The sequence below is a fragment of the Kogia breviceps genome, chromosome 7 (genome assembly GCF_026419965.1).
Source record: "Kogia breviceps isolate mKogBre1 chromosome 7, mKogBre1 haplotype 1, whole genome shotgun sequence".
NCBI lineage: Eukaryota > Metazoa > Chordata > Mammalia > Artiodactyla > Physeteridae > Kogia > Kogia breviceps.
Window position 1 is genome coordinate 61,268,254 of NC_081316.1, and position 22,076 is coordinate 61,290,329.

A 22,076-nucleotide genomic window follows, 5' to 3' on the forward strand; every position below is an offset into this window, starting at 1 on the left:
TCTCCGAGCGCCTCCTCCCCATCTGCCACACGCAGTTCCCTTCATGTTTAGAAACCTGCCCGCGATGCCTGGTCGCCCCCCCCCCGCCCCGCCCCGGAGATGCCAAGCATCCCAGCAATGCAGGCCCACTCTTGCGCGGGGTTCGGAGGGAGAGTGCTGGCGTCTGCCAGAGCCTGCCACCATCAGGTACCTATTCCTGGTTTCCTGGGCTAGGCCGGCTTTGATGGGATGGGGACGGGTGCCGAGTATGGCTTCCGTCCCCCTCGCTTCTCTGTTACGCGGACAGCAATTTGCTTCTGTTGTGTTTATTCTCCACATTTCGCTGCTGCCCTTTGCCGCCTGCAGCACGTTGATGGTCTTTGATAGAGAAACCACAGTAGTAGAGTGTTTTTAAATCTTATTTTTCGCCCATAGCGGGATAAGCAACCCCAGACCTGGCAGTGCCCTGCAGATCGCTGAAGTCAGGGGCTCAGTGGCCCTGAGCTCCCTCCTCCCGCAGGCGGAGGGTGGGGGCGTGCACGGGTGGGGAATTTTTGTTTTTGCCACATTCCATCTTCCGGAAACCTCGCATCCCCTCCCCCCCGCCGAAATCTCGGGTCTGTCTGAGTGTGTTCCGCGCTGTAAAATAAATCCTCCCTCCCGCAGACCTGTGGGGCCGTTCGGATTTCCTGCCACTGCCAGGATCCTTAACAATGCGATTGCAAAGCTCGTGCTCGGCTGGGAAAAATCCCCAGGTGCTGGCCGGCCTCGCCTTGACCTTGCTGAAGGCGCCTTTAACCCGGCTGCCTGCCGGGCTGGGGCCGGGCCGCGGGGGTCCGGGAAGGTGGAGGGCGCCCTGGAGGGGCTGGGTTCGCTCCCGGGGCAGGGCGGGAATCGGGTCGCGGCGCGGCGGCCGCGGGAGGGTATGGGGCTCCGCAGCAACCTGTTTCCCTGCGCTCAGGGGCGGCGCACTCCCGCCCCTCGTCTCGGCGCTCGCCCCGCGCTACCCTCCTCCCCGCCGCCCTCTGGCAGCCTCCTGGGGTCCACGGTGGGCTGCGCGGGTCGAGGCCCAGTCGCGCTCCGCCCGGCGTCTGCCCGTGGCCCCCGGCTTGAGGCTACTTAGCGAGCAGAGCCGCAGTCCGCGCGAGCTGGGCCGCTGGGTGGGCGGGGCCGGGGCGGGAAACCCGAGCCGAGACCGCCGCGTTCCAGGCCAAGTTCCAGCCCGCGGCGCGGCGCGGAGTGCTGGCGGCGCGTCCCTCCCCTTTCCTCGCCTGGCCCTCCACCCTCACCACCCCCCGGCGCGCTCCCGGCGCCCTGCCGCTCAGCTTTGCCGGGAGCTCTCTTCTCCAAAGTTACAAGAGATGTTTTCACAGGTGGTGGCAGTGGAAGCGCGCGGGCGCGCGAGTGTGTGTTCGCGCGCGCGCTTGGGAGGGGAGGTGCGCGGCGAGGCCAGTCATCTAGCAAAAGAGATTCCTCTCTTTGTAGGCGTTAGAAGGGCGCGTTGAAAAACAATCTGTTTTCTCTGGTGACGGTGAGGATGGGAAGTCCTTTCACCTGGTGGAATTGGACCAGCTGGAGCTGATTTTCTGAGATGAACGTGTGTCTCCTCTCGGCCTTGCTTTGCGAATGTTTGGAGATTTGGACGTCCCCACGTTCTTCAGGACTTAGAATGGAGACGTTCATATAGTTTTAGGGGACAAATTCAGGGAAGGTTTTGTTCCTACCACGTGTCTTTGAGTGGGGGCAGGGTGCAGGTTGGTGTGTGAGTTTGCCATCTTCAGTGGTTGGCGAAGTTGTCAGGGATGGAGAGGTTCAGTTTTCTAGAGAGGTCTCTTGGATTCATCTGTCAGCATCCTAGTATCAAGGCCTCTCTTTTGGGGCGGTAGGGGGGTGGAATGGGGGCAGTAGGCCAATGAATCATCCTGATGGACTGTGGGGGGAACAGGACCAGCCTTGCTCAGTGCGGGGGCCCAGGGGGCAGAATCAAGGCTCAGCCTTAAAAAGAATCATCAGAAGACAGTTCTAGAAGCTAATGGAACGATCTGAAATATGAGGTAGTGAACTCTGTAGAAACGAGTGTTGCAGTAGAAGGCTGGGTATTGTAGGAGTGGGTGATTTGGATCTCGAAAGGCTCTCTTCCAATAGATCTGACTCTAGGTCGTAGAATCTCCTCAACCCTCTCTGGTTTTGTGGCAGTAAATTGATAGGATGTGTGACTCTAACCCCTTAATTTTCTGGACGGGAGTCATGACTCTGTGGCCTTAGGCAAATTACCTTTGGAACTTCAGTTCTCTTGCTTGTAAAATGGGAAGATATTGTCTGGTTTACAACACTGTAAGGGTTAAGGTCCATAAAACCTCCGACACACTGCAGGCCATTCACAGATGGTCATTCCCTCCTACCTCCTTCCTCCTTTGGAACATGGTGCCTTTGAGGGTGGGGAATGGGCAGGGAACTCAACAGCCCCAGAAGAACCAGCAATATTGCATCCACAGTCTATTTAAAAACAGCTCAAATGCTTGAAACCAAAATATCTTCTCTTTTCTTAGAAAAGTCACTTCCAGTTTGGTTAGAATTTCTCCCTCATTGAGTCCTTTTTTTCTGACAGCATTACATCGTTCGCTGTGCAGGTTGGCATGTTGTGTAACTTGATATTTCCAGATCAAAAATTACAAATATGGGAAAGAAGGTGATTAAGAATTCAAGATACTGTTGAGCAACACAAGCAGGTACTCAGTTTGAGATGCCTGCTCACACTCGTTAAATGTCATAGAGGTTGAAGGAAAATGAAACCTACTAAGCACACAGTACAATCCTCACCTGGGTACTTAGCTGCCAGTATAGTTCTAATGGACAGCTGCTCTAACTGGACCCCAACCCCCCTGCTTGCTGTTCCTGTCCCAATACATTCTCCCACATCCAGAAATGTAAAACATAAAAAGAACAATGGGATTTAAATCACGTCCTTGCAGGTTTGATTCCAAGAGCCTAGCAGGGTAAATCAACGTCAGTTTCAGGGCCAATTTTTTTTTACCTGGGTTCTTACATGGTCTATCAGCCTGGCTTATTGTAACTGAAAGCTAAATCGCTCCATCTTTACTTTGTGCTGACAGGCTGCTATGGGGGCCACTTTGAAGGTAACACATGCCCCAGTTCCCGGGGAACCAAGCATGCGTGAATCCCTAAATTTATAGTTTTCCATAAGGAAGGCTTCTAATGAAACGGTAAATGTAGAGGCTTAGTCCTCTGTAGGTTATATATTTTTACTTTGTCACAGTTTGTTTCCTAACTTTTATTGTCTTTATTCTAATTACCAAAGCAATATATGTTCACTGTAGCAAAGTAAGACAATATAGAGAAAAGCAAAAAAAAAACTGTTTCTCCACATTTGGGGTTGTACCTTGTGACTTCTCTTTATGACTGTAGAAAAATGTGAGATCATAGTTACAATATTTTGAATGCTTATTTTCCTTTAATGATAAATCTTTCCATGTTATAACTTCCCCCCATGGCAACATTTTTAATGGCTACGTAGAACCCCAGTGTTTTAATATGGCATAATTTAGTTGAACAGTACCCAAATTTTGACTTTTCGTTTATTTTTAGTTTTTTTGTTATTATCACAAAGCTGCAGTAATTATTCCTGTACACACTGTGTAACTTTAGTATTTCCTTAAGATAAATCCCTAGAAAGTGGGATTGTAGGGTCAGAGGCATATGCCATGGTGAGACTTCTGTCACACGTGAGAAGCAGTAGGGTCTACTGTGATTTCTACTTCTTTTTTTTTTTTTTTTTTTTCCGGCCATGGCTCACAGGCCCAGCCGGTCCGCGGCATGTAGGATCCTCCAGGACCGGGGCAAGAACCCGCGTCCCCTGCATCGGCAGTCGGACTCTCAACCACTGCGCCACCAGGGAAGCCGTCTACTTCATGTTTTTAACCAGACTATGGCAGCTTACTTTGCAGTCCCTCTTGAGAGCTTAGGTAGTAGAGGAAGGTAGGGGTGATAAACAAACCTCAAGCAGGAGATTTGCATAACTTTGAGCTGTTCTGCTAAACTGATAGGCAAATCTTTTTTCCAAGAACATTTTTCTTCGAATGAGTCTTCACTCTGTAGCCCTTCAGCCAGCAATGGAGTTGAAATATGTAAATATGTGTTTCTGTATTGTAGGTGGGGCTGGCTCCCTGGTGAATGACAAACAGTTCCTCAGAGAAGTGAGTGTGTCTTTGCATTTGGATTCCCCACTCCCTGCCTTTTTTTTTTTTTTTTTTTGGTTCAGAGACCTTAGAAAAGCTTAGTAAGGAAGCCACCCCACAGGAAGCTTATCTGCCCTCCTAACCCCATCCTACCCTGCACAGCATTTACTGGGAAAATCAGCCTAAATGTCTCACTTCATGATCCCTGGGCACAATTAAAAAAAAAAAAAAAATGCCTACATGCTATATCCAAAGTGGTAGTAATTGGGCGCTACTCTTGTCCCATCCTTGCCTGCGCCAGTTCAATCTGAGGATGTGTTTGTCAGCCTTCCTCTTTCATGTGTCAGATTTCTGTGACCCAGAAAAGATTTGTTCCCTGTGGTTAGATGACTCATCATCTGACAAAGGATTCTGTGCAGCCAGTGGGGGAAGTCCTGTCTTCCCATTACCAAGGTGTCCCCAGGCTCAGCAGAAGACATCAGGAGTTCCTTTAGATAGGATGGAGAGGTCACCTCAGCATTGTTTGATGGTGTGGTCACCATAAAGGAAACCCACTTTGCTGGTCACAGACTCTGAATTCTGACAAAGTGTTTAGATGCTGCCTTGATACTGATTCCACTCCAGTTTCACTAGGGAAGGTGAGAGAATATTTTTGTCCTTTGTCACTTTCCAAACATCAAATCGGGGCTTTTCTTTCATTTGGAGAACAAAAAGGAAACAGGACATCAATGTAGCAGGATCTCAAGAGCAGGTGTTGCGTGTCCCCTGAGTCCTGCATTTGCTTTGCCAATGGATGGTAGCCCTGTGCTGGGCCCACGGTGGGGAAAGGGTATCAGATGCAATTGATTAATCATTATAATTGTCAAGAACCCTAGGTTTTAAGGATGTTTGTCTCATAAAGACCCCATTTTCTCACTGTGGAATGATGGTTGATTTCTAAAAGTCTGGTCTTTGAACTCTTAGAAAGTCAAACCAAAGAGTTGGAGCTAATACTTATGGCTCTGGTGAAACACTTGCCCATTCCTGGAATCAGTTTCCCTCTCTAGAAAATTAGGTTGGGAGAGGAGAGTAGATTTGATGTTTTATAAGGTAGTGCTTCTCAAACTTTAATATGAACACACCTTACCCAAGAATCTTGTTACTATTCAGGTTCTAATTTATTAGGTCTAGAGTGGGTCTGAATATTCTTGGGGCCCAAGAATCTGCATTTCCGACAAGCTCCCAGGGGATGCTTCGCTGCTGGTCCATAGTCCAGCTTGGAGTGGCAAGGTTTCAAGCTGCTTCCTACTCTGACATTATTACAGAAAGTAATAACAGTGACCTCCAGATGTCAGGGGGAATGGTCTTATATTTATAGTTTGGTGTTATAAAAGGATGTATCTGTTCTTGCCCTTGGGGCTTTGAGAATTGGCATCTTCATTTCCCCAGGCAGGGTAGGGAGGGACATTGTCAATCCTCTCATCCTGTGGTTGTCCAGGAAGTGGAAGAATGGGGCAGGAGCAAAACAAACGGAATGCCTTCTGTGTGTCAGGTAGCTGCTTACGGGCCATGTTCTGGATGGGGAAACAAGTTCAGAAAGTCAAGCCATATGCCCAGGGGCACACACCAAGGCCCAGCATTTGATCATACACTTCTTGGCCTGTGAACCTTATTTTTCTTAGCATGGCAACTTTGTAACTTTCTAGAATGCCACATGATTAAAACTGAGTGCTTAGCAAAGTGTTTCCCTTTAGAGGTGCTTTTACTGGGCCTACCTAAGAGTGGATCAAGACATTTAAAAATTTGAATCATTATCATGCAAGCAATTAAAGTGCTTTAGAGCTTAAAAGCAATTTGTTCAAGTTGGTTAAATACCCGCCCTCCCCAATCTTGTTTGTATTATTAATTTATTCATCAAACTGTGACATCAAAACCATTGTGAAGGTAAAATTCAGTATCTTCCAATTCATGAAATCTTTCAAATAAAAGGACTTTGCATTGATGAGAGCCACAGGGGAAGGATCTGTTTCAGGATGAGTCAGAGAAACCAGCCTTTTACTTAATAAACCCAGCCCTGCTTTGGCCTCTGGATGAGTATTGGTCATTGAAACGTTTTATTAACATGCAGGTATTCTGAGAACCAGTCAGCAATGCAGCTCTTTGCAAACATTAATTAGCTGATCTGCACATCACCCCCACATGGCAGATGAATAGCATTAACCCTGCATCTGAGAGAACAAGTGGACACACAGCAATAAGGGTAGAAGAAGCAAACTCTTGCCTTTCAGGAAGGATGATAGAGGTAGGTGAAATTAGGGGACTCCACGAGTTTGTCACTTAATAAATACTCGGTGGTATACTAGGTAACTCCAGAACTGTGCTATGCAAGGTGGTGGTCACTAGTCACAAGTTAAGTTAAATTTCATTAAAATTAAGTCACATCAATAATACATTGCCTCAGTTGCACTAGCCAGATTTCAAGTGTTCAAGAGAGGATAGTGGCTCCCATATCAGACAGCCCAGATACAGATCATTTCCATCATCTCAGAAAGTTCTTTTGGACATCGTTGGTCTAGAAGCTTGGGATAATCAAAGGCTAAGGCAAAGGTCCTTGCCCTTCTGGAATTCTCATGTAAAATATCCTAAAAGGATACCTGATATTTGACAGCCACTATATAACCCAAGCTGTGGCTGGGCCCTTCTGGGTGGTGGGTAGGGACCCAACCCATTGTAGCTCAGACTTCAGTTCAAATCCCTGTTCATCCACGCACTGGTTCTATGACTAGACGTAGGTTACTTAAACTCTCTGTGCCTCTTTGCAGGTTCATGCTACTATTTTTCACTTGTTAGCCAAGATTATTTGAAAGACAATGTTAGATTCTGCAGAAGGTGCTGGGAGACAGGTATTCTCCTCTGCTGCTGGTGGAAAGCAAATTAACATACCCTTTTAGGAAAGCAGTTTGGCAATAACTGTCAGTAGTCCTAGAAACACTTATTCCCATTATTCCAGTATTCCAATTCTAGGAATCTCGCCAAAGAAAATAATCAGAGATGGGCAGTAGAGATGTAAGAATAAAAATGTTCATTGTAGTGTTATTTATAATGGTGAAAAAAGAAGAAAAACAATTGGATTGGACAAGTAAAATATGGCAGAGCCAAGCAGTGGGATATTATACAAAGATTAAATGTTGTTTCTGACATGTTTTCTGTGGCATGGGAAAATGCCACAATAAAATTTATGTTTAGAAAAATACTGAACACTCTACTGTTAAATCCCAAATATATTTTTCAAAGCAGGCATTTGTTGAAACAGGGCTACAAAGAAATAGACAAAGTATTAAAGGTTGTAACCTGTGAATTAATAGAACTTTTGATGGTTTTGGGAGAATCATTTTAGCTTTTTTCCTCTAAATTTTGTGTTTTATTTTATTTTGTTTTACTTTTTTTTTTTTTTTTAAACTGAACTAACCTATAAAGTTTGGCAACTGCATGCCCCCCTGGGGCCCTGTGCTCTCCCCCGTGCTGTGCGGTCAGGGACTCCCAGCTGTTCCTAATCTGCCCTTTCTAGCAGTCTGGAATTTCTGGCTTATCCTGTCTAGTGTTTGTCTACCGTCAAGGCCTGGACGTGCTTCCTAGCATCCAACCTGAATCGCTCCTTACAGCCCCTGAAGTCGGTTTCCACGGTGAGCGCTCGCAGGTGATTACGACTAAGCAGCCTGGGGTATTGGGGAGAACATCAGCTTTGGAGCCCGAAAGAAATAGGTCAGACCCTGACCCTTACCTCCTCCTGGCTTTGTGACCTTGGGCAGCCCTTCTGGGCCTCAGAGTCCTCATGTGTAAAATCGGGAAAGCAGCAGAGCCCGTCTCATATCACACGGCTGTGAGGATTAAGTGTTCATTCAGGAGAACACCTGGCACACGCACGGGTAAGTAAGGACGCAGGTGACTTTGGGGCCGGGTGTGCGGTGCCGATGAGAACGTTAGCCACTTTGTCCCCCAGGCTGCTCTCTGGAGGTTGGCAGCATCCCTACTTCCCTGATGAAGGAGTATGGCATCTGGTGGTTGCAAGACTTGTCCCTGTCACGTGGGTTTGGGTTTGCAGAGCTGGGACTCAGTTGATGCCTGGCTGATGCTGAGTCACGTGCCTTCTGTGGTACCAGCTGTCAAGCTCTGTTGCTGCCTGGGCCGTTTTCCTTTGTGTATTGGTTTCATCCTAATACGGTGTAAACCCCTCAACATTTCCCAGCCATGCACTCGTCCCTCTCAAGGAATAAATAAAGTGGACATTCCTTTTATGCAGGTTGAATGGTTATAGCAGAAAGATGCCTAACTAAAAAGTAGTCCTGATAGGGTGACAGAGGCAGGGGTGCTCGGCCTAGAAACGCTTTCCAGGAAGTATCCGGGACGCTGTGGTCCAGCTCACTTTTTGCCCTCTTGAAAGGTCTCCTCCCACACTTCCCCTCTTGGTAGCTTGAGAGAGACCCCAGATTTGTGGATGGCCCCACTGCCAATCCTGATACTTAATTTCTGTGGGACCTCGGCAAGTGACTTAATGTCTCCACGCCTTAGTTTCCTTATACATAAATTGGGAATAATAATGATTATTGGGTAAGGATGTTGAGAGGATTATCATGAAAGAATGTGGCAGTTTTGTGAGTCCTTGTCATTGTTGAATGAGCATCGTTATTTCCAGAGCCTTCAAAGTAACTTCTTGAGGGTCACCAGAGTCATGAGTTCTTTTTCCTCCACTATGGATGGTTCTCCCAGGTACTTCAGTTAAGTACTTTTTAAAGCCATGTAAGACAGTAGTCAGTGCCAATGGATTTTGGGTTGAATTCGCTGTTCGTCTCCTGGTAGCTGTATGAGTTCAAGTAAGTTACTTCTCTGAGCTTTCAACGTTATTTTTTTTCATTCATAAAATGGAAACTAGAAGTCTCTACCTCAAAGGGTTGGTATGGGATTGGTGAAGCCTGTATAGTGCCTCACAGGCAGCGTCTTCTGTGAATGGTAGTTCTTGGCATTGCTATTTTTCTCTCCTGTTATCTCCTCACCCACTCACCTCCTGGTCCACTGATTCTTCCTTCCAGAGCCTTGACTGAACTGTCATCATAGTTCAGCAGTGGACATAGGTGTGCATGTGTGTAGGGGGTAGTCTGGGTGCTTGGGAGGGTTCAAGGAAGCCTTTTCAGGTTTTCTCAGGTCAGACTCCAAGAGGACCTCTGGCATTCCCTGCCTTCTGAAAATGGAGGTGCCTGTAGAAGTGGAAAAACCATCCTGGTTCTGATTCCAGCTCTGTCCCTTTGCTACTCTGCACCAGCTTGGTCAGAATCATTCTCTACCTGCTTCTCTGAGCTGCCGTCAGGTGCTAGATTTCGAGTTCCAGCACAGCACCTTGCACAGTGGATCCCAGCCTTGTCTGTACCTTAGCATCACCTGGCGACTCTTATCAATGACCAGCACCCCAGCCCCACCTCCGAGTGCCCTGTAACGGCTCTGGCTGGGACCCAGGCATCAGAGCTCTGCAAAGCTCCCCAGGGGATGCCAAGGTGTAGCCGAGACTGAGAAATGGTGCCGAGTGTAGAGCCTCGTGACATGTTTGTTTCCTCCCTTCTTCAAAGAAGTGTAAAGTGATCCTGTGTTGAGGAATTTATGTATGAGGCAGGTGACCTAATTTATTTGAGCCTTGGGACTACGGATATAGCAATCAAGGCTTCTTTCCCACCCCTTCCCCGGGCCTTCTGGCAAACTGGGGCATCCTCAAGGGTTAGAAAAGTAGCCTTGTCTCCCAGCCTATCCTCTTGTTCCAACACAGTTATGTTCTGAGTGCTAGAAAAGGCCTAGCCCTCGCCTGGAGATGTTGTGATACTGCTTTGACCTGGTTTTGCTCCTTTTATGTTTGTTTCTGGGCAGAGCGCTATTTACTATTCATGCACAGCTCTCCACCCAGCCAGCAGGGCCTCAGGATTCCCTGGGTAGAAAAGGGAATGCCTGATCCATGTCCACTTCCCGTAAAAGGCTAATGAGATGGAAGTAGCTCTTCAGGGTTGGTGCCAGAGTCCTGATATGGCCCAAAGGCTTGGAGGCTCTGCACTTCTGTATGGTTTGGGTGATTTTTACATCTTTTAGGTAATTCATATTTGCTTGAGAAATCCTCCTACTTGAGATCATCTTAAACCACACCCCACCCCCGTGCCCCAAGCTGGGAAGACATGCTGTGCTCTGGAGAGGGCCTTTGAAACTTAATATGCATGGGCACTGCCTGGGGACTCTTCCAAGCATGGGTTCTGATTCAGTCAGAACGTGAGCCTGAGACTCTGCATTTTTAATAAGCTCCCAGGAGATGCTGATGCTGTTTGTTCAAGGCCCACAGGTTCTAAAACCTTGATCTTCCTTCCTGCTCCCTTCTCCTTCTCATCTCCCCAAGTTCCGGACTACCATGCGTGGAGTATCAGAGTGAGTGGAGTCCATCAGATTTGTGCATTTCTTTGTCGGTATTGTGGTGGCCTCAGCGGTGGCAGCTGCAGGGGGACACTAGACATAGTCAACAGTGGTCATTTTCATAGTGTCACAGAAAGATTCCAGTTCCACATACTACATTGTCCTCTTCAGGCTTCTTTCATGTCCTCAAACTAATTAAACCTCATGACACATTGTGGAATAGGTAGTTATTTTTATTGCTAGGATAAATATTACTTTGAAAATTTTATAACGTGCATCATGTTTTTATTTAATGTGATTTTTTTCTGATTACACCAGTAGTACCTGTAAACAACAGAAAATTTAAAAAACCTAAGCTAACCCAGAGAACGAATGAAAAAGACCCATAGGGCTTCCCTAGTGGCGCAGTGGTTGAGAGTCCGCCTGCCGATGCAGGGGACACGGGTTCGTGCCCCCGTCCTGGAAGATCCCACATGCCGCGGAGCGGCTGGGCCCGTGAGCCACGGCCGCTGAGCCTGCGCATCCGGAGCCTGTGCTCCGCAACGGGAGAGGCCACAGCAGTGAGAGGCCCGCGTACCGCAAAAAAAAAAAAAAGACCCATAATCCTGCCATGTAGAGGTAGCTCCTTCCAGCATTTTGGTTTCCTCTCCAATATTGAGTCTACATATAATCCTACTCCCCCTCCCCCAAACCCCTCCCCCGCCATTTGGAGCAGATTGTACATATTGTTTTGTAACCTTAATATATCATATTTCCCCATGCCATTAAACTTTCTCTCCAAAATGACTTTAAATAGCGACGTAGTATTCTGTCATAAGGATATGTCATTATTTGTTTAACCAATTTCCTGTTGCTGTTTTCAGTTTTTTAACCACTTTCAATAATGCTGAGATCAACATTTTAATGTGCTTGTCTGTTTATTTCCTTCAGCCCAATTTCTTTACTTGAAATTGCTGGGTCAAAGATTATGCAGCTTTTTTTTTTTTGAGGCTTTTGATATGTGATGCTAAATGGTCCTAGGGAAGGACTGAGCCCAGTTTAAGTTCCCTCTTGTTTGCTAAGAGTTAGATCAAGGAAGTTATCATTGCTCACATTTTATGTGGGGAGCTGTCACTCACCAGCAGTGCCAGAGTATAACTGGAGACACCCAGAGCAGACGTGCCTCGCTGGCACCCCAGCTCCTGGCCAGTGTGTGTGGAATGGCATCCATGATGCTCAGTGCAATGGTCACTGTGCTGTCAGGGTGACCAGGACCACATTTTGCTTCCTGGATCTGTGAAAATGTCTGTATTTTTAAGGGAAGAGGGTCTCTGGGAGACACAGTGTCTCCCAAACTTTAGGCTCATAATCAAAATACATCCAGAGCCTGACCATTCCCACCACCTGCACTTTTGCCACCCTGGTCGGAGCCCCATCTTCTCGTATCTGGAGGACTGCATAGCTTCCCTCACTGGGCTCCTGCTTCTGTACTCACCCCCTTGCACTTCATTCTCAGCACAGCAGCTAGAGTGATCCCATTAAGACGTGAATCAGAACAGGTCACCCCTCTGTTCAAAACTCTGTAATGGCTCCCCGTTGGCTTTGGAGTAAAGGTCATAGTCCCCCCACGACCTACAAAGAGCTCCTCCATGCCAAGTCTCCCTGGCATCTCTGACCCCACCTCCCGCTCTGTTGGAACACTTCAGGCCCACTCCTGCCTCAAGGCTCTGACTTCTGCCTGGAGTGTTCTTCCCCTGGACATCTGCATGGCTAGCTGCCCACCTCCAAGTCTTTGCTCCTCCATCACCTTCTCCTCAAGGCCCACCCTGACAATCCTGTTGCATTGGTGAACCCCCTTCCCTGCCCCTAGTGTTCCAGGCCCCTCCTACCCTGCTGTATATTTTCTTCTTTCCATGGTGTTAAGTACTATGCGTTACAATTTTAACAAGATCACCCTGGCTGCTGTGTTAAGAATAATCTGAGGGCAGAACTGGGGGTCCAGTTCAAGGGCAGAACATGCTACATAATTTACTTCTTTGTTATGCATGTGGGCTGTGGACGTAAATAAAGATCGCCCGGCTGAGAGCAGGCAGAGGCTCTTGATCCAGAGCTGGCTGTAACAAGGGAATCGGCCACCATCGTGAGCCTCAGGTGAGACTCAAAGGCAGGCAGGGAAGTGGGGACGGTTGACAGTGAAGAAAGGGGAAGGCTTGAGGGCTGCTTTGATTGGAGGCTGTTGGCCTGAGGAAGCTGGGGGCGGGCTGTCTTCCGTGTTTGGTTTGGGAAGCATATTTGTCTCTTCTCATTGGTTCTGATGTGGATGGGGAGGAAAAATTAGGAAATCTGGCAGGTTCCTGACCAAGTCCTGACCATGGGGGCTGGTTCCTGCAGAGCTTGGGGGGATCAGATTTCTGTTTTCATATATGTCTGGCTGTTTTCCATTTGTCTGTTTAGCCTCTCGGGACTACGGTGCGTCTCCACGAGGCACAGCCATCTTTGTGTTTTGTTCACCGAGGTAACCCCAGTGCATAGAGAGTGTCTGCCACTCTCAAGAAGAGCCTCTCAATCTTGGCTGAATTCTGTGCTGGGTTTGGCCTACATGACCTCTTGCTTGAGAAGAGCAAGGACAAGAAATCCACAGGACAGGAAATCCACTCACAGTCCTCAAGCTGAGGTCTTGTTTTTCCCACTTTCCAGAGGAGGAAAGGGGGCTCACAGAGGTTCGCCCTCTTACCCAAGGTCACGCCCGCCCCGCCACCAGTGAGTCAGGTAGCCAGGGTTCCTGCCCAGATCTACCTGACCGTAAAGGAGATGTCCGTCTGCAGGAGCTGTTCTGTAGTTAGTCCACGGGAAGTGGAGGGGTGGGGAGCTCGTCCACTCTCCTTTGTGGCAGGAGCAAGATACACAGCATCTTCAGACGTCTCTGAATTTTCAGCTAAAACTTTTAATAGAAGATGTGCAGCCTCTCCCGACACCTGCCTGCACTGATGACTGGTGCCTTGTAGCTAAAATTAATTAAGGTTCCTAGAAAGAGAATTTCCCTTCATAACCTACCCCTGAAGGTGGAAATAGGATGGAAATTCATTCTACACCAGAGTTTGGGTGATGGTCTCAGGCTCCAAACAAGTTTCTAAGGCCCCCACCTTTGGGCCGGTGTGTGTGTGTGTATGTTTGTGTGGTGGGGCCGGGGATGGTTGGGTGGAATGCCTATCATTTACAGCACATTCTTGGAACTTTTCGAGTTAAAGTGTTGCCATGGTAACTCTCATGGTTGTCATTTCTTGATTTGGTGTTGTCACTCATCTCAGTTTCCCATCCCTTAATAATCATGAAATTCAAGTTACTTGTTCAGAAGTGGACCTCAGAGGCAGGCAGGCAGGCAGAGGCCAGACAGAGGATGTGACATAGGGAAGGCCAGCAGATGTCAAAGAGCTCACAGCAGAGGGGGTACCAGGTCCAGCTAAGATAGGCCATTTGATCCCTACTGTGTGCTGAGCGCCCCCTCTACTGTGTGCGAAACGTTGCAGCTCTGCCAGGCTGACTTGCGATGCTCCATTACCAACTCTATGAGCAGTGGAGCCAGGATTTGAGTCTGGATCTTTCTGGCTCCACATCTGTGTTCTTCTACTTCACCATTCCAGCAGTCAGGAAAACCTGACCAGGACTCTGGGACTGGTTTCTTAGGAGCTAACCAGCAATCTTTCCCCAAGGGCTCCAGAGGCCAAGGTAGGCCAGAGCTGGGTGGAGAGCTGGCTTCAGTTCAGCATCAGGGAGAACATCCTACCAAGTATTGCACTGCCTGTGAAGGGAGTGAGCTTCCCATCATGGGAGGAGTGCAAGCAGGGGCTGTCAGAGTATGAAGGAGAAGCTTCCTGCAGGCTGGACTCACTGTCCTCTTTAAAGATTCAGTTACAGAACGGCTGGCTCCCTTTGGTGAGGCTGATCATCTGGATCCTTGGCACGGTTATGGAGTATCCTGATTAATCAGTCCATTAAAGCTTGCTGAGTGAGCTGTAACCTGCAGTAGGGGTCATTCAGGACAGAAGGGCAGGGGAATCCACTCAGGCCTAAAGGTTCTTACCATAGCGTAAGAGTATTATCAGACGTGGTGAGTTGGAGAGTCAGGCCGACCTTGTTTAAATCCTGGCTGAGCCATCACTGGCCCACGCGTTCTCTGCGTTGGCACCATTGACTGGATGAGTCTTTGTAGTGGGGGAGTGGTCCCTGGTTGAAATCTACTGCGCTAGTTTGTATGACCTTTGGCAGATTCAGTAACCTCTTAGTCTTAGTTCCTTCATCTCTAATGTGGAGTAACAGGACCTGCTTTGAGGAGGAAATGGAGTAACGTTAATCAGGCCTCCAGCACAGCCTGGCACCAAGGAGACACATCTGAGAAAGAACTCTCATACCCAGGTTGTCTGGGGGAGGCAAAACAAGATTCCAACAGAAAGAAGGTTTGGGGTCAGACTTGAAGGGTGAGAAGATGTTTTTCAAAAGGACAAGAAATATTGCAATCGTATTCCTCCTCTTCCCTCTGATCTCTGGGGCTTCCTCTCACTTGATCATCACTCCCCTTTTCTCTCCTGCAAAGTCGGCCAAAGAGACTCTCTGAGACCCTTGGCTCATGGAAGCAGTAGGTTTGGTTCTGGCCTCCCATTTAACCCTCCCTCAACTCCCACCCCGTGCCTCCTGTTCCTGGCGTGAGCATAGATTTTCCCCAAACCTGGAGCAGGCCAAGAACAGGCCCTTTCCCCTGTCTTGTTAAGTATGAATTGGAAATTGTTTCCATGTAGCCCCCCTGCCAAAAAAAATGCCCTGAGTAAGCGTTCAGAGCTGGCCTGGAGGCAACAGGAGCTACAAAGGCAGCTGAATATTTCATGAAGACCTTTTCATACCACATGCTCTGCTCTTATGGAGGGGGTGGGGGAGAGAGCAAGCTTGGGAGTCAGGTTATCTCAGTCTGAGCCCTGACTCTTTGGTGTAGCTTTGGGGGAAGTCCCTTAACTTCTCCGAATCTCAGTTTCCTCACCTGTGAAATGTACAGGCTTTCAACTAACTAGGGATTTGTTGTGAGGGCTGTCAGAGGCAATATAGGTAAAGTATCTGGCAGGGTGCCTGGCACAGAGTAGGTGCTTAGTAAACATTAACTTTCCCGCTGGATTCTTCCTGTTCTCTTCCCAGAATGTGTGCCTTTGGGAACAGCATAGTCCTTCTGGGTGACACAGGCCCGTGGCGTGGGACTCCTAGAGGGATTAGGCTCAGGGCAGCCTACCAGCCAACACCTTTGCATCTGAGCTTTGGGATCAGGCCCAGCATCCTTGGAGAGCTCACAGAAGGCAAGATGTAGAGAAGTCTCGCTGCTCCAATAGCCGAGCATACTGTCAATTCCAAACTAAGCCAGCCAATCCGAAGGCTGGTTTAAAATAAAGAGGTGACAAGCAAGTGCCTTCCTGGTCTTTGTTCAAAGATGAGTAGTTTAGAAGAGCAAAATAGAAGCCTGATGAGGCTTTCCTGCCCCAGGCCCAGGCCCCAGCCTCAGGCCAGACCCTAGCCCCTCCTGTTCCTCCCAGGGAGGCAAGGTTGCTGTAATGAAAACAAGAGGATTGTGGTGTTTTGTAACTATTTTTATACCTATAGCAGACTTGATGTTAATGCCTCTGAATAATTTATCATTTTTCTTTCTCAGCTGGCCTCTCCAGCAATTTTCTCTCAGGGTGGAGGGAGTTGTTATACAGGAAACAATGGAGTCAGACAAACACAGACTCCAAGGCTTCTGCTTTCCTAGGGCTGGATGACATGATGAGGTATCCTATTATGAAGCAGGGGCCTCATTAAATTTAGGTGGCAGGTATTCTTGTCTGCGTTTTACAGACGGAAAGTGTAGGCTCAGAGAGGTTAAGTAACTTACCTAAGACCACACAGCAGGAAGTGAGGGAGTCAGGATTCAAATTCAGGTCTTTCTGATTCTGGAGTTGGCTACTTCTATTAAGATGGGCTCCTTTCTCTGCTGTCCTTTACCGTGTGTGTGTGTGTGTGTGTGTGTGTGTGTGTGTGTGTGTGTGTGTGTATGTGACTAATGCTACCTGTTAGCTTCCAGGGCATCTCATCAAATCACCCCCAAACAGTGTGCAGGTGACTGGGTGGAAAGAGGGACCTTGGAGGCTCAGAAATGAGAAGCTGGGATGAGGGGGTCCCTTGGTCCAACAACTGTGTATTAATGGGAAAACTGTCACTACTTTTAACAAGAGGTCCCTTCAGTGCACTTGGCAAGGCCCCAAGGTATTTTAACTCGCTTTCCCTTAGCACCACCTGTGGGGTAAGAAGCCTTCCCTGGCAGTCCAGCCATCCTCTTTAAAGTGGTATTTTGCACTTTAAAGTGGTACATTGCACCTCTTAGAAGGGGGTGATTAGCAGCTCTAAACCACCCCAGACAACCGGAGAGAGTGCACTCTTATCACCTGCCTCTCATAATTAAAGTCCGTCATAGACTTTTAATGGGTATTTTGAAATAAACATCCAGGCTTGAAAGGCATCTTACTGTAGATGGAGATCAAGTCTCCCTGCAAAGGTACTGTCCCCCTGATACCTTTTTTTTTAAAATTTCAGAGCCAGGGAAGATTATGCATTTTCCATATTCTGTTCCTTTAGCTCCTATTTAATTATTGGTGACCTGGAGATGACTCTCTTTCAAGCATTTTAAGCTCTTCATTCTGCCTTGGTGAAAACTCCGCTGGAATTACCATATGAACTCTCTGTGGGAAGTAGGCCTCTAAAAATTAGCCAGGGACACTTATTCCAAAAGTGCCCATCGTTATGACTTCAATAAAATGCACTGGGATAAAGCAGTTGTTAGTAATGTTAATAACAGCTGTATTTTGATAGGAAGGCACTTTATGACTGTATCAAGTGATATCACATTCCGTTAAATAAAGTACTATTTGACACGGGCAAATTCCTTGATATTAAATTCCAGAGAGCTGTATGAAATAGTTGGTCTCCTTCACATATATGCATATGGAAGCGGCCATGCCATTTTTTTTTTTTCTGGATGACTGAGAAAACTTGCAGACTCGGTAATGGAAGGATATTCCAAGAAGGCTTATGTGAAATAGTTTGATTTGATTTAAAATTTTATGAGCGTTTAAAAAAATGACCAGTGTGTTTTCAGATGTCTCCACATGTGATTTTGCAAAGGGGAGAGATGAGAGAGAGTCACATTTAAAAAATACCTTCTGTGTGGCAGATACTTCTGTGCAGGGCTCGTCTCACCTAAGGCACACACAAGCGCCACTCTGGATGTTATCAGCTGGGTTTTCACTGATGGCAAAGCTGAGGCTATGGAAAGTTAAGTAACATCCCTAAGGCTACCCTGCTGGTGGACTTAGGATTGAACCTGACTTTATCCGACTCTGAAATGTGTGCTGTTACCTCTGCCCCATGCTGGCCTCCTGGAACAGGGTTTCAAGCATTTTTTTCCATATTGCGTGTGTGTGTGGATATGTGGAAGGGCGTAATAGCTTTCTTTTTTTTCCATGAAGGAGAAGAACCCCATTAAAACACTGGTTTGTGTCCAAATACATTTGAAAAATGCCACATTAGACAGGTTAAACGTGTTCTTGCACTGCAGGAATTCTCAGAGCCTTGACTATACAGATGTGAATCTCCATGAGAGGGAAATAGCTCATAAGTGTTCTCGAACTCCCAACATAAGAGTTTTAAAAAGTGTTTGCAGAGGGCTTCCCTGGTGGCGCAGTGGATGAGAGTCCACCTGCCGATGCGGGGGACACGGGTTCGTGCCCCGGTCCGGGAGGATCCCACGTGCCGCCGAGCGGCTGGGCCCGTGAGCCATGGCCGCTGAGCCTGCGCGTCCGGAGCCTGTGCTCCGCAACGGGAGAGGCCACAGCATTGAGAGGCCCGTGTACCGCAAAAAAAAAAAAAAAAAAAAAAAAAAAAAGTGTTTGCAGAACCTCTCCTAAGAGCAGCGTTCCTTCAGAAACTCTTTGGGAAGTGCTGACTCCAAGGATTCAAGAAGGGGCGGGGTTCTGAGAAGTGATCAAGGCAGAAGGCTGCCCTGCAAGCACTCGGGTTGCCATTCTTCTTGGTGGGCAGCAAGCCTACCTTCTCTTTCTATCAGTCACTCAGATAAATGGAGTGCTTTTCTGTTCCAACCCCTTCCAACCTGTTTTATCGGAAGCATCAAAGATTTAAATACAGAGAATAAGGGTTTAACTTATTTTTATATGTTAAGTCATCGGGAGGGAGAAGAACTTTACCCTGTATTGTGAGGATTTGCATTGTTGAAAGAGCTAAAAGACAAAGATAAGCTTTAAAACTATATACAAAACAAAGAGAACACAATGGGTTGGAATCAGAATATTTAAATCTGCCTTATTCCATTAAGGGAACTAAAAATAAATGGCCTCTCTCTCTCCCCTCCACCTCCCCCTCTCCCCACCCCCCATATACGTATACACACACACACACACACACACACACACACACACACAGAGTCACACTGGAATTGTCACACCCCAAACTGTCATACCCAAAACCTTCCCACCCTGGATCTGGAAGGGAACTGAGGGATAATTTGGCTCACCTATGTAGCTAGAGAAACTGAGGACTCAGAGAAGGATGGACCTTGCCTCAACTCACAAAACCAGTTAGTTCATGGGACGTCTGGCCAAGGGGAGGAGACAGGGATGGTGTCCAGTACCTTCTGAACTGCTGTGTGGCAGCCCCTCATCTCTCTACCTCCTTACAACCAACCCTGTAGGAGGGCGTTAGCTTCACTTCAAGTGGAGGAAATTAGGCTGGGACGTGATCTGCAACACACCATGTATGGTAACTGGCTGTGTAATGGCCTTTGAACCCACCGTAAAGTCCATATCACAGCATCAAGTCCAAATTTTGAGCTTCTTGACTGCCAATCTGATTTTACCATCTTACCCAGTACCCACCCCTGACTCACAGGAAAGAGCTGGGGATTGATAGACCCCGTTGCCTTTGAGTGAGTGAGGCAGGAGGGATCACATCCATCCCCGGGCTGTGGTCGCAGTGGGTGCCATTGTGAACATGGAGGGAGCAGTACTCATCCCCGTGGGTATGGGCCGTGCAGCTTCCTTGTTCCCAGCTGCTCAGGTGGTTTATAAGCAGCGGGGTGAGTCACACAGCAGACAGAGGCCACTGACTCAGCAGAGAGAGGGAGGTGCCCTCAGTTCTTGATTTCAGTGTTGCCATGGCTCGCTGGGGATGGTTTTGAATTCTTTAAAAAGCCAGGTAGGTTTTTATCTTCTTGACTGCTTTGGATGTGAGTTTGCTGTGAAGGCAGGGGGATGGCTCAGCTGCCGTCCATGGACTTCGTTCCATCCTATGCTTCAAACGTTTATAAGCCAAGCCTGTTATAAATATGGCCTGGAATGTACACATTCCAGCGAGAAGGGCTGCCTTCAGAGGTGGTGCCTGGAGGGGCCACACATTCATTCAGGTGAGGCTGTCACTGCTGGACACAGGGTTGGACGCCTCCTTGGGACTTAGGGAGTTCAGGCATTCATTCACAAGTCTATCAATTAGTATTTGTCAAGCATGTGCAATTTGCCAGGCACCGTGGTTGACCAAGTCAGGGAAAACGACAAGTGCTACCTTCAAGACACATGCCTGTGAAGGAGTGATTGAAGAAGGGTGTACATATACAGGGGGCATACAGGAGGGCAGCCGCTTCTGCACAGAGGCCATCAGGGAAGGTGTCACATAGGAGGTGAAGCTTGAACTATGTTGAAGGGTCATGAGTCAGCCAGGGTGACAGGAGAAGATGTTCTACATGGCAGGAACAGCATCTACAAATGCAAACAGGAAAATGGTAGATCAAGTGATTTCAGGACTCAAGCAAAAGACGTCATACTGGGTGATGAAGTGGTAAGGGGGAGAATAGATCGGAGAGGTTCTGAATAGCCAGCATTGACCTTCAAAGCCAGCTTATAAGTGACACAGTTGGCTGTGACTCATCAGATAGAAGTGGCATCTTGTAACCAATAGTATCAGTATTCCTGGTGTTGTCCGTGTTCCATGTACTGCAGTCCCAGTATCTTTTGCTTATTTAGGGAAACCAACTGCACTTTAAAGAAGCAAATTTACCACCATTGAGAAGACTTCCCCAAAGAGATATTCGAGACCAGTGCTTTTCAGTAGAAGCTCCACCGGGATGGAACCGTTCTATATCTGTGCCCTCTAATATGGTAGCCATTTGTCACATGTTGCTATTGGGTCCTTGAAGTGTGGATAGAATAAAATTTTAAATTTTATTTATACTTTATTATATTTGTAGTAGTTATTTATCATGCGGAATTATGTGTTATACGTATTTTCTCTTTTTGTTGGGCTGGGCTGGTCAAGTGGGAGGAAACAGACAAGCGTACTGATGATGCAGTGCTATATATCATATACGCCATATATATATGCAATGCTGAATATCATTGCTGATGCTATATATCTCACCGTCCTTGGAGGTGAGCACTCCAGCCAGGGAGAATGCAGGTAAAGGGTGACTTAATCTGCCTGTGGGCCACCAGGATAAGCCTTTAGAGAGGAGAGGTCTTCTTAATGGGCCCTGTGAATTTAGGAGCTCTCCAAGTGGGGCAATGTGGAAGGACTCCCAAGGCAGAGGACAGAGCCTGAGAAAAAGGCTGTAAGCTCTGGAAAAGTGCATCCACAGGGGAAGCCGGGTGGGATGTGGTGACCTCAGGAAGAACGAAGCCAACTCAGGAGCTTGGACTTTTTTCTGATGGTGCAAGGGAGCTATATATAGGTGATATCGCATCGTGAGTATCAGCAGGAGAGTCACGAGCATGGTCCAGGATGGTGGGAGATGTGAATACTGCTCTTCCAAGGGCTATGTAGTTCTGTAGACATGGACCGAAAACACCACAATTCAAAGGCAAGGATTTAAAAGTAAAATGCAAAGGTAAAATTTCTTCTACTTTGGTAGGGCTCTTCTTGTTATATTGTCTCATTTACCACCACTCTCATGTTTGGTGTTTCCTGCCAATTCAGTGCAAGCAGCAGTATCCCGACACCAGAAAGGTTTTAGGGAGGAATCCCACATGAGCCATCGGCAGCCCAGAGAAAGAAAGTGACGTCCAGAGAGGCTAGCCGGCCTGCTCCTAGCTGCTCATCTTTCCCTTACAGCATGTAGCCTTGCCCTGGGTGCTAGAACTTAGTCTCTGGGCTAAGGAAGACTCCAGACACATTTCCAGTGCTTACGTAAGAGTCAACAGCTTGAAGGACACCTGCCTTTAAGGAACACAAATAAAGTTCTTTTCAGTGATTCTGTCAGCGCACCGTAAATGTGCTCAGCATTGGTGTTCTGATGCCAGTTCTTAGATTTGAGGCTCTCAGTCAACTACTTTCCAGATATCTGTTTTGCCTTTAAGGTTATACAGTATCAATATATTGATCAGGGTCTCAGCCACAGTGTACCTTGGCTAAACTGTCCTGTGTTTCTAGCAA

At 47.5% G+C, this 22,076-nt stretch overlaps 1 protein-coding gene across 7 annotated transcripts in view; it reads left to right on the forward strand.

Moving 5' to 3' along the window:
- TENM4 (teneurin transmembrane protein 4) overlaps positions 1-22,076 on the forward strand; it is a 748,739-nt gene that overhangs the window by 2,354 nt on the left and 724,309 nt on the right. The gene's annotated exons all lie outside the window — the stretch shown is intronic.